This window comes from Ovis canadensis, chromosome 25 (genome assembly GCF_042477335.2).
Source record: "Ovis canadensis isolate MfBH-ARS-UI-01 breed Bighorn chromosome 25, ARS-UI_OviCan_v2, whole genome shotgun sequence".
NCBI classification, from domain to species: domain Eukaryota; kingdom Metazoa; phylum Chordata; class Mammalia; order Artiodactyla; family Bovidae; genus Ovis; species Ovis canadensis.
In genome coordinates this window covers 53,208,601-53,221,201 of record NC_091269.1, presented here as the reverse complement: position 1 = coordinate 53,221,201, position 12,601 = coordinate 53,208,601, and the positions used below count along the sequence as shown (strand labels likewise).

Here is a 12,601-nt window from a genome sequence, read left to right as displayed (position 1 = left end):
CCACAGGCTCTCTGGTGCTCATGTGACTTTAGATATCTTCCATGCACTGGCCACACTTCATGTTATCACCAGACTTGCCCTCTCTCATGAGCCCCAGCCCCAGTCTAGAAGGAGAACTTGATTCCATGCTCCCCTTCCCCCAGGCCTTGAGAAGTTCATGTCCCTGAACACTGTGCAGAGGCTCCACAAGCCTGGTCCCCATAACCACATCTGAGCAGGTCTCCGTAACCACGGCTTTGACCCCTGGCCTTCTTCACACTCGGTGATCCAGTCTGTCACCTCTGGTTCAGGGGTGGCTGCACAGCCTGCCCTTCAGGACCCAGTGTTGGAATCTGCCCTTCAGGACCCAGTGTTGGAATCTGCCCTTCAGGACCCAGTGTTGGAATCTATTGAATGGTTTCTGGCTGAAGGAAGCTGCCTCACCCAGAGTGCTTAGACCCAGAGCTCGCCAAACCCTCTTACCTCACTTCTGGACAAGTGATGAGTGATCCTGGCTCTGGCCTCCCCATGGGGTCAGATGAAGCCAGAGTTCAGTTTCAGTTCAATTTCTCCCTCCACCCTGTCCTGCTTCCCTTACTTCCTGCACACAGGTCTCTGGATCAGCTTCTGTTTCCAGAGCACTTGGCCACAGCATGTGTTATCACCTCAACTCCGAACATCTGCCCATTCCCTCTGTGTGAGAATACAGAAGGAAGAAGCCAGCCGGCCCCCCGCTCAGCCAGGTCCTTCAGAAGAAGGGGCCTGGAGGCTCCCATGCCACCAGCTTCCAGAGCGCCACTCACACTTCGGCCCCAGTGTCTCTCTTTCTTTCTCCTGCTCCAGCTACTTCTGGCCAACTGACCCCCAGCTTCCTTGGGAGGGGGCTCTGCCTGCTGCCCTCTGCGAGTCTTCAGCCCTTGCCCTCTTCCTCTTTCAGAGAGGCACATTTGTGTACCCCAAGAGTGAGAAGCTGATTGCCTTGGTTGACTGTCACCCTCTACATCACTTCTTGGACAAAACTTTTGTGCTAGCTTTGCAGGTTGGTCTGCCTTGCATACCTGAGCAGTCCATGGGCTCCTAACTCAGAGGCCAGGACCCACCTCTGGTCCAGCCACTCTGTCCAGGACAGTTTGGGGTACAGAGCTCTGGTGAGGGGACTCCAGTGGAGCTGCTGCATGAGAGCCCCAGGAGAGGGCAGTGATGCGTGGCAAATGAGTGCACGGTGTCTCTCTGGTCTGCTGCTAGGGCTGCTGACTTGAGATAATAAACAAAGTTTGATCTACACATTAGCATCTGCAACCAGTTTGAGTATGAGTATGCAGATCCGGTTTTGTGATGATTATAGTCTTATTGGTCGACTTTTAAAGGTGTTTAAAACATTTATGAGACTGAATCATCAGAATTGGGAAGAGTGTCATTGATTACACTTAACTTCAAATGTTCAGGGCAATCTACTTTGTTAAAATTATAAAAGGTCAATTTGTTAACTGCGGGAATTTGTTGTTTAGTTGCCAAGTCGTGTCCGATTCTTTCCGACCCCATGGGCTGCAGAATGCTAGGCTTCCCTGTCCTTCACTGCCTGCTGTGTTTTGCTCAAAAAAGTCCTTCACTACCTCCCGGATTTTGCTAAGTTTTGAACAAAATCCCGGAGATAGTGAAGGACAGGGAAGCCTGGCATGGGACAGTCCTTGTGGTGCAAAGAATCAGACATAGTATGTGAATATTTAAAGAAATGTTAACTGTTTCTGTTTTCCCATGTTGCATGTGAGACAAAGTGTGGAGCTGGCTGTGTTTCTCTGTGTACACAGAGTTCCTTGGGCATTAAAGAGGAAGCTGTGGGGACCCCAAGGGGTGCTGAGAGTCAGTCCAGGGAGCAGGACACTGTCACGGTCTGTGCACCTGGGGGTGAGAAGGTGTCTGCCCCGTGCTCTGCCCCATGGCCCAGCTGGGGCCAGTGAAGGGGGCTGACCCTGTGCTCTAGGGTAGGATTCACAGCTGGTGGCCGCCCGGCCCTCACCCCACACAGGCCTGAAGTTGATTCAAGGTTCTTTCGAGTCATGAATGTTGGGGAAGAAATGAATGCCAGGTAAGGGCAGCTGAGGCCCCTGCCTGGCAGACGTGTCAAAGGCTTCCTGCAGCTGAGGCCCCTGCCTGGCAGACATGTCAAAGGCTTCCTGCTTGAAAGGGCAAGCCGCACAGCCCACCCCAGGAGCTGGCTGTGTCTCTAGGCCCAGCTCCCCAGCCCCTCTGGCCCTCAGGGCCCTGGCCTCCTCCTCTTGAGTATGAGCAGTGCCAGGATAAGGGCCTGGCAGCAGGCTAGTCTTCTCTCCCCCTAAACAGGCACAATCAGAAAGGGCACAGGGAAGGCCCAGTGCCAGCTGAGTCCACTGACAGGTAGAGCAGCTCTCCCAAGTGCTTGTCTGCATGTGCATTCCTCTCCAGGCACCCCGCTCCAGTGTTCTTGCCTGGAGAATCCCAGGGATGGGGGAGCCTGGCGGGCTGCCGTCTATGGGGTCTCCCAGAGTCGGACACGACTGAAGTGACTTAGCAGCAGCCAGGCCTCCTCTACCCTTGCAGGCCCATTGGGTTTCCCCAGCCATACTGATTCTATACAATTTAATGTTCCCTGAGCTTCATGGCACATCTATAACCCTCTCTGAGGGGCTGAGGGTGAGGGCACAAAAAACTTTTGGTCAGGAAATCAGATACGGAGGTTTACTAAGCAGATAGGATAATGCTATTTTTATTACTTCATTAAAAAATATTTAATTAGTTAATACATTAACATGTATTAAAGTTCAAAAGGGCTTTGGGATGGACATTTTCTTCTCACCTGTGTCCCCAGCACCCTTTTCCTCGAGGCAAATACTGTTACTGGTCGCTCATGTATTTTCCTATCAGGATGTTATGGAAGACGCTGTTGGTTGAATCCTCAAATCCTTTCTGTTTTCTTTTTCTAGGGATAGAGTCACCAAAGTTTGGCAAGGTATAAACCTATCCATGAGAAAGACTACATTCTCCCAGCCACTCTTACAGTTAAGTACAAGCATACCTCATTTTATTGAGCTTTGCTTTATCTGTGTGTGTGTGTTTACAAATTAAAGGTTTGTACCAATTCTGCATCAAGCAAGTTTATAGGCACCATTTTTTTTTCAACAGTGTTTGTTCACTTTGTGTCTCTGTGTCACATTTTTGGTAATTCTCATATTTTTCATCATTCTTATTTTTGCTATGGTGATCTGTGATCAGTTATCTCTGATGCTACTGCTGCTAAGTCACTTCAGTCATGTCCGACTCTGTGCAGCCCCATAGATGGCAGCCCACTAGGCTCACCCGTCCCTGGGATTCTCCAGGCAAGAACACTGGAGTGGGTTGCCATTTCCTTCTCCAATGCATGAAAGTGAAAAGTGAAAGTGATGCTCAGTCGTGTCCGACTCTTCGCGACCCCATGGACTGCAGCCTACCAGGCTCCTCTATCCATGGGTTTGCCAGGCAGGAGTGCTGGAGTGGGTTGCCATTGCCTTCTCCCTGATGCTACTACTATTGCATAAAGATTACGACTTGCAGAAGGCTCAGATGATAGCATTTTTAGCAACAAACTTTTTAACTTAAGGTATGTACATTATCTTCTTAGACATAATACTACTGCACACTTAACAAATTACAGTATAGTGTAAACATTACTTTTATATGCACCGGGAAACCAAAAAAATTCATATGACTGGCTGTTTTTTTTAAATTTTGCTATATTTAATTTATTGCAGTAATCTGAAACTGAACCCATGATATCTCTGAGGAATGCATGTGCAACCAGTGGGATGTGAGCAAAAGTGATACGTGCTCCTTATTAGGTCATACCTTAAGGGAAAGAAGTACGTTTAGCCTTTTATAAAATTCAGCATCCTTTCATGATAGGATTAAGTATGATTTAGTATGGAAGGATCTGTTCCATACCAACAGATTAAGTATGGAAGCATTATTCCTCAACATAATAAAGGCCATATATGATAAACCCACAGCTAACATCACACTCAATGGTGTAAAGTTAAAAGCCTTTCCTGCTAGGATCAGGAATAAGACAAGGGTGCCCACTGCCATCATTTCTATTCAACATAGGACTGGAGGTCTTAGTCATATCAACTAGGCAAGAAAAAATAAATAAAAGGCATCCAGTCAGAATTTCATCAGAACGGAATCTGTTTACAGATCATATGATATAGAGAATTCTGAAGACCACCCCAAAACTGCTAGAACTCATAAATGAATTTAGTAAAGTCGCAGATACAAAACCAATATATAAAAATCAATTGCATTTCTATACACTAACAACAAGCTATCTGAAAGAGCAAGAAAGTAATCTAAGCTTAATTTTCCAGGTAAGAATAGTGGATTGGGTTGCCATTTCCTTCTCCAGCGATAGAAACCCAATCCACTATTCTTACCTGGAAAATCCCATGGACAGAGGTGCTTGGCAGGCTACAGTTCATGGGGTCACAAAGAGTCAGACACAGCTGAGTGAGTGAGGGCACAACAGACATCTATAAGCACATTCCACACAACGACTACAGAACGCATTCTTCTCAAGTGCCTAGGAAACACTCTGGGCACGTATTTGGCTGCATCATGTCTTAGTTGCAGCACATGGCATGCAGGCTTAGTTTCTGTGTGGCATGTGGGATTTTAGTTCCCCAACCAGGAATCAAACTCACATCCCCTGCATTGCAAAGTGGATTCTTAAACATTGGACCAAGGAAGTCTCCCTAAAAAACATTCTTAAGTGTAGACCATATGTTAGGCAATCACATAAATCTTTAAAAATTAAAATAATTGAAATCATACAAAAGCTTATTCTCTGATCACAATGGAATGAAATTAGAAATCATTAACAGAAGGAAATTTGAGGAATTCACAATTATGTGGATATTATGCTTCCCTGGTAGCTCAGACAATGAAGAATTTGCCTGCAATGCAGGAGACCTGGGTTCAATCCCTGGGTTGGGAAGATCCCCTGGAGTGGAATGGCAACCCACTCTGGTATTCTTGCCTGGAAAATCCCATGAACAGAGGAGCTTGGTGGGTCTCATGGGTCCATGGGGTCTCAAAGAGTCAGACATGACTGAGCGACTAGCACACAAACAATGTACTCCTAAATAACTAAAAGGTCAAAGATGAAATCAAAAAGGATATTAGGAAATATTTTGAAATGAATGAAAACAAAAACACTGCATACCAAAGCTTATGCAACCAACACAGTGCTTAGATGGAAAATTATAGCTGTAAACATCTATATTTATAAAAAAGGAAGATCTCAAATCAATAACCTAACCTTGTACCTCAAGATACTAAAAAAGAAGAGCAAACTAAACCCAACACAAACAGAAGGAAGGAAATAATAGAGATTAGTGCCAAAATAAATGAAATAAAAATGTAGAAAAAATGTAAAGAGGAAATCAACAAAACCAAAAGCTGATTCTTTAAAAGGATCAACAAAATTGACAAATCTTTAGCTAGACTAGTAAAAAAATAAAAGACTCAGTTTATTAAAATCATTAATAAAAAGGGCCATTATTTTATTTTCAGAAATAAAAACGATTATAGCAAAAAAGAAAGCAATCTCATTTACAATAGCATCCAAATAATTAAATAAATAAAATATTTAGGGATTAAACTGGACCAAGGAGGTAAAAGACCTGTACACTGAGAAGTATAAGAAGTATAAGACATTGATGAAAGAGCCTAAAGAAGATACAAGAAATAAAAAGGGAAGGAAAAGAAGAAGACACAAATAAATGGGAAGATATTCCATGTTCCTGGATTGGAAGAATTAACATAGTGAAAATGTCCATTCTACCCAAAGGAATTTACAGACTCAGTGTAATCCCTGTCAAATTTCTAATGGCATTTTTAAGATACCTTTTAGGGAAACCTATCCTAAAACCCTAAATAGCCAAAGAAATCCTAAAAAAGAACAAATCTAGAGGTATCACACTTCCTGATTTTGCACTATAGGGAACATTCGATGCAAAGATGGGCACAATTAAGGACAGAAATAGTATGGACCTAACAGAAGCAGAGATATTAAGAAGACATGGCAAGAATACACAGAAGAACTATACAAAAAAAGATCTTCATGACCTAGATAACCACTATGGTGTGATCACTCACCTAGAGCCAGACATCCTAGAATGTGAAGTCAAGTGGGCCTTAGGAAGCATCAGTACAAACAAAGCTAGTGGAGGTGATGGAATTCCAGTTGAGCTATTTCAAATCCTAAAAGATGATGCTGTGAACGGGCTGCACTCAATATGCCAGCAAATTTGGAAAACTCAGCAGTGGCTGCAGGACTGGAAAAGGTCAGTTTTCATTCCAGTCCCAAAGAAAGGCAATGCCAAAGAGTGCTCAAACTACCACACAGTTGCACTCATTTCACATGTTTGCAAAGTAATGCTCAAAATTCTCCAAGCCAGGCTTCAACAATGTATGAACTTCCAGATGTTCAAGCTGGATTTAGAAAAGGCAGAGGAACCAAATTGCCAACATCCATTGGATCATCGAAAAAGTGAGAGAGTTCCAGAAAAACATCTGCTCTATTGACTATGCCAAAGCCTTTGGCTGTGTGGATCACAACAAACTGTGGAAAATTCTTCAAGAGATAGAAATACCAGACCACCTGACCTACCTCCTGAGAAATCTATATGCAGGTCAAGAAGTAACAGTTAGATCTTGACTTGGAACAACAGATTGGTTCCAGATCAGGAAAGGAGTATGTCAAGGCTGTATATTGTCACTTGCTTATTTAACTTATATGCAGAGTACATCATGTGAAATGCCAGGCTAGATGAAGCACAAGCTGGAATCAAGATTGCTGGGTGAAATATCAATAACCTCAGATATGCAGATAACACCACCCTTATGGCAGAAAGCATAGAGGAACTAAAAAGCCTCTTGATGAAAGTGAAAGAGGAGAGTGAAAAAGTTGGCTTAAAACTCAACATTCAGAAAACTAAGATCATGGTATCTGGTCCCATCACGTCGTGGCAAATAGGTGGGGATTTTCCTAATGGAAACAGTGACAGACTTTATTTTCTTTATTTTCCAAAATCACTGCAGATGGTGACTGCAGCCATGAAATTAAAAGACGCTTGCTTCTTGGAAGAAAAACTATGCCCAACCTATACAGCATATTAAGCATCAGAGATATTACTTTGCCAACAAAGGTCAGTCTAGTGAAAGCTTTCGTTTTTCCAGTAGTCATGTATGGATGCGAGAGTTGAACTATAAAGAAAGTTGAATGCCAAAGAATTGCTGCTTTTGAACTGTGGTGTTGGAGAAGACTCTTGAGAGTCTGTTGGACTGCAGGGAGATCCAACTAGTCCATCCTAAAAGAAATCAGTCCTGAATATTCATTGGAAGGACTGATGTTGAAGCTGAAGCTCCCATACTTTGGCCACCTGATGTGAAGAACTGACTCATTAGAAAAGACCCTGGTGCTGGGAAAGATTGAAGACGGGAGGAGAAGGGGACGACAGAGGATGAGATGATTGGATGGCATCACCAACTCAATGGACATGAGTTTGAGTATGCTCCAGAAGCTGGGGATCGACAGGGAAGCCTGGCGTGCTGCAGTCCATGGGGTCCCAAAGAATCAGACGTGACTGAGCGACAGAACTGCTGGACTGAATGTTTGTTGTGATCCACACGAAGGCTTTTGCGTAGTCAGTGAAAAGGAAATAGATGTTTTTCTGGAATTCCCTTGCTTTCTCTATGATCCAATGGATGTTGGCAATTTGATCTCTGGTTCCTCTGCCTTTTCTAAACCTAGCTTGTACATCTGGAGGTCCTCAGTTTACATATTGCTGAAGCCTAGCTTGAAGGATTTTGAGCATAAAATGAGTGCAATTGTACAATAGTTTGAACATTCTTTGGCACTGCCCTTCTTTGGGATCAGAATAAAAACTCACCTCTTCCAGTCCTGCGGCCATCAGCAAAAGATTTTGTAGCCACAGCTCTGGGGGCTTAATTCAGAGCTCTTTTGTCTTTTCAAAATGTTGCTACTGACCTGTTTGGGATCCTCTAACATCATATTTCTGTAACTCTGTTTTACCACATAAAGTGAGGGGTAGGATCAAGATTTTAACTCACTGAGTCTATGCTAGGAGTATTTTGAGTAGGAAATGGAACCCGCGTGTCTTGCTGGATGTAGAGAATAGTTTGAGGCATTATTTGTTGGAAAGAAGCTCTGCCAGGAGAGGAGTTTCCAGGGACCTGGCCTCTGCCTCAGGCTACTCTGTGACCTCTCCCATTCTAAGTATGGCTGGACCAGCCCTGAGCATGTACTTGTGTAATGAGAAACTTCTCTCGTCAACTCTGGTTCCTTTGAAGCAAGAAAGATAAGTGCTCATTTCTTTTTTTTCTTTCCCAGGTTTTACAATGAATTAATTTTCTAGTATCATCCAAAGACTTTTTATTTTTTTAGCATTTAAAAAATTTTAAAGGATTGTTGTGAACTTATGAAGTTAAACATATCTTATATGTTTTAATCCATCTTAAGTAAAGATGCTCATGTTGTCCCATCTTTTGCAAGAAAGAACACTTCACGGTAAATCTTGAGTCCTTTCTTTCTACAAGCCTTCAGTGGTTTTGGGGCACTTGCTTGATAACTGATATGACAAGATATTCCAGGTGAGCTTGTACACATTCTCTGCCCTAAGCTTGTAATCAGCCATTTCTTTGATGTTAGGAAGATGACAGTGTGGACTTATCTGCCTCTTAGAAGAGTTTTTTCATGTTTCCGGACTGAACAACATACTAATTAGAGCATGGATGTCTCTTGTCTAACTCTTAAACAGATAATCTATTCAAGGCTTAAGATATAGAAAACGAAGATCATGGCATCCGGTCCCATAACTTCATGGGAGATAGATGGGGAAACAGTGGAAACAGTGTCAGACTTTATTTTGGGGGGCTCCAAAATCACTGCAGATAGTGCTTGCAGCCATTAAATTAAAAGATGCTTACTCCTTGGAAGAAAAGTTATGACCAACCTAGATAGCATATTCAAAAGCAGAGACATTAGTTTGCCGACTAAGGTCCGTCTAGTCAAGGCTATGGTTTTTCCTGTGGTCATGTATGGATGTGAGAGTTGGACTATGAAGAAGGCTGAGCGCCGAAGAATTGATGCTTTTGAACTGTGGTGTTGGAGAAGACTCTTGAGGGTCCCTTGGACTGCAAGGAGATCCAACCAGTCCATTCTGAAGGCGATCAGCCCTGGGATTTCTTTGGAAGGAATGATGCTAAAGCTGAAACTCTAGTACTTTGGGCACCTCATGCGAAGAGTTGACTCATTGGAAAAGACCCTGATGCTGGGAGGGGTTGGGGGCAGGAGGAGAAGGGGACGACAGAGGATGAGATGGCTGGATGGCATCACTGACTCGGTGGACGTGAGTCTGAGTGAACTCCAGGAGTTGGTGATGGACAGGGATGCCTGGCATGCTGCGATTCATGGGGTCGCAAAGAGTCGGACATGACGGAGTGACTGAACTGAACTGAACTGAAGATATAGATGAGGAAAATTCCTTATACTTCTCTAACATGTCACAGTTGTTTCTCAATTTAAGGCAGTGGTTTTCCACTTTGACTGCATACTATAACTCCCTAGGAAGCTTTTTAAAAAATACTGGATCCATCCTGGATGCACACCCAGAGATTCTGGTTTAACTGGACTAGGATCTGGCCTGGGCATTAGTTTTAAAAGTGTGAAGCAACCTGATGGTGCACAACCCTGGGTGCATAGTTTATCATTCCATATGTGTTTTTACACTTTACTTCATATGTATGAAGCTTTAAACATTACTGTTGGTCAGTCTTAAAATTTTATGTAAATTGTGTACTACTGAGTATAGCCTTGGGAAGCTTGATTTTTACCTAAGATTGTTGTTACGCATCCCAGTTGATACTTAGGCCCCTGGTTCATTCATCCCAACTATTATATTAACAGCTTATTAAAACCTTACTTCTGCACCATCATTTTCTGCTCTCTTTTACTGCAAAATTCATGAGTAGTTAGTTGTTCAGGTCAAAGATCTTGGAGTCATCCTTGACTCCTCTTTTTTTTTTTTTTTTTTTTTATGTCCCAAATTTATTCATTTGGAAATCCCCTTAGCTCCATCTTCAATCTTCAAATACATCTGACAATTTCTCACCACGTCTACCGCTACCCCCAGCTTCCAGCAATCATTATCTTTTGCTTGGACTATTGCAATATCATCCTAAGTGGTCTGCATAGCTGATCTTCTATAATCAATCATCGCAAAGCAATCAGAATAATGTAAGTCAGATCATTCCTCTTCTCAAAACCCTCCAATGGCTTCCTATCTCTCAGTAAACTTCAGAAGTTTTACCGTGGTCTGCCAGAACATGGTGTGCATTTCCACCATCTATCTCACCACCTTCTCACCTTGTTACCAAGGCCAAGGTCATACTGCTTGCCTCATGCCAGGCCAGTAAATCGAGAGAGGGATTGCTGGGGCAAGGAATAGCGAGTTTATTTAGAAAGCCAGCAGCCTGAGAAGGTGGTGGGCTGGTGTCCCAAAAACCGTATTACCTGAGCTAGAATTTGGGGCTTCTGAAAGGAGAGGCAGGTGGCTGGTTGTTGCATACTTCTTGGTGCAGGGACCCTTTATGATTGCCACTCTCCACATAGGTGTGGTTACAGTGTTCCTGTAAACCTCCAAGAAGACAGGTGCTATTTTCTGTTCTTCAGCTTTTTAAAGTCAGGGCCTTGAGACTGGACTGTTCTGTGTTTTTCAGGCTGTAGGCAACACTCGTTCACAAAAGCGCAGCGCCAGCATGACTAAGCACAGGCAAAGAGCACAGAAGTTCGAGCTAAAGGAGTAGATCCAATAATGAGACAGGTTTGTTTTTCTCTTAGGCAGTGACTCATGTTGTTAAAGCCACACTTGGGTTCTTTTTATTCTTTGACTGTAACAATCCCATCTCCACCTTTGGGCCTTTGGATTTGCTGTTTCCTCATCGATGTGAGAAGAGTAATGCTTTTGAGAAATCAGTGCATTAAGAAAGAGAACAAAGAACCAGGTAAATAAAGCAGGCTCTCCCGCTTTTCCATGCCTGTGTACTTTCCCTCTGAGGTTCAGAGGCTTGATCCTATCTGAAATGACCTCTTTACTATCCTGTGCACCTACCCCGATCTTCTCCACCCTGAAGGTCCAGCCCAGGCTTCCACTACATCCATGTCCATGCCATCCCTGACCCCACAGACCACCAGAGGCAGTCTGGTTCTGGGTAAATTCTCTTTTAAGGTGTGAGCGCGGGTCTTCTAGACTTGATGCCAAATTCTTTGAAGATGATTCCCAACCTTGGTTGCACATTGGAATCACCCAGGAGCTTTCAGAAATGTTTTATCTGTGTCCCACCCCCGAGATTCTGATTTAATGGGCCTGGGTGTGTGTCCAGGGCATCAGAATCTTTCCAGCTTCCTCAGGTAATTCTATCGTGCAAACATTTTAAGAACCATCAGCTTTCCTGCGAGGACTCTATCTCTGCAGGTAGTTTAAATTATTATGGATTCTTGATTAGTTTATAAAATAAAGAAAAGGGAACATGCTACTGCTTGTCGAAGGCTGCTGAAGCTTCAAGCCCGAAGTGCACAGATTTGATCTGTAGGGTCCTTTAGATTCTTGCTTCTCAAAATGTGGTCCATGGGTCAGTAGAACATTACAAGGAGCCTATTAGAGGTGTAAAAACTCAAGCCGCACCCCCCCCCCCCACCGCCAGTCTTGAGAACTGTGGAACTTTCAGTACAAATGATTTTGTCCAGCCCCCATATTAGGAGACCTGAACAAAACTATGCTTCCTAGCATAGTTTTTAGCACTCAAGGTTGTTTCTTGGGGAGACCCAGCCCCCTAAGTCCTTGCCTGGGGAAGCTCAAGGCTGTCAAAAGAATTTACCCATTGCTCCAGCCAAACATTTGACCAGAGGCCTCTGACCTACATCTTCTTTTTTTGTTTTAGTTGGTGTATATTTTATTTTTTAAAACTTTTTATTTTATATTGGAGTATAACTGATTAACAACATTGTGATATTTTCAAGTGGACAGCAAACGGACTCCATTTTCTTCCTTTTGCTTTTTTTGACCTCCCTTTTCTTAGAGCATTTACTTAAAAAAAAAAATGAAAAAAAAAAAAAAAACAAAAACCCTTACAACTGTAAATGCTCTCTCTGTCCCTTTAAGATGTGTATGTTATCTCCTGAAACCCAGGAGTATCTTCCTTAAGGACCTGAGAGCATCCCTCTGAAATGTCCTCAGCAAGACAGATAGGGCTCCATTTTCCAGTCTCTGTAGAAGGATGGAAACCTAACCTGCTGAACGAGCCAGTTAGCAGAGACAGCCTGATCACAGTGATCAGTCCCCGCACCTCCTGTTTGTAATTTTCCACCACTTTGACTTTGTTCAAATCCCGGCTCATCTCCCCTCCCACTCCTCCATCTTCCCTTTAAAATTCCAGTCACCTTTGTGCACGGCCTGGCTGAGTTCAGTTCCATACTGAAGCCTCTGCCCGAACTGTAGGGGTTACCAAGCAAACTCCGTCTACACTGCCTTTA

At 43.4% G+C, this 12,601-nt stretch overlaps 1 long non-coding RNA gene across 12 annotated transcripts in view; it reads left to right on the top strand.

Annotated features, from left to right (window-relative positions):
• The window catches only part of LOC138430206 (uncharacterized), a 30,336-nt gene that overhangs the window by 12,456 nt on the left and 5,279 nt on the right, over positions 1-12,601 (top strand). For 2 of the 12 annotated variants that reach the window (XR_011253059.1, XR_011253057.1), the window contains 2 exons: positions 2,940-3,014; positions 10,789-10,892. This is a non-coding gene — a long non-coding RNA (uncharacterized lncRNA). The other 10 variants (XR_011253054.1, XR_011253056.1, XR_011253064.1 and 7 more) reach the window with 9 other exon arrangements.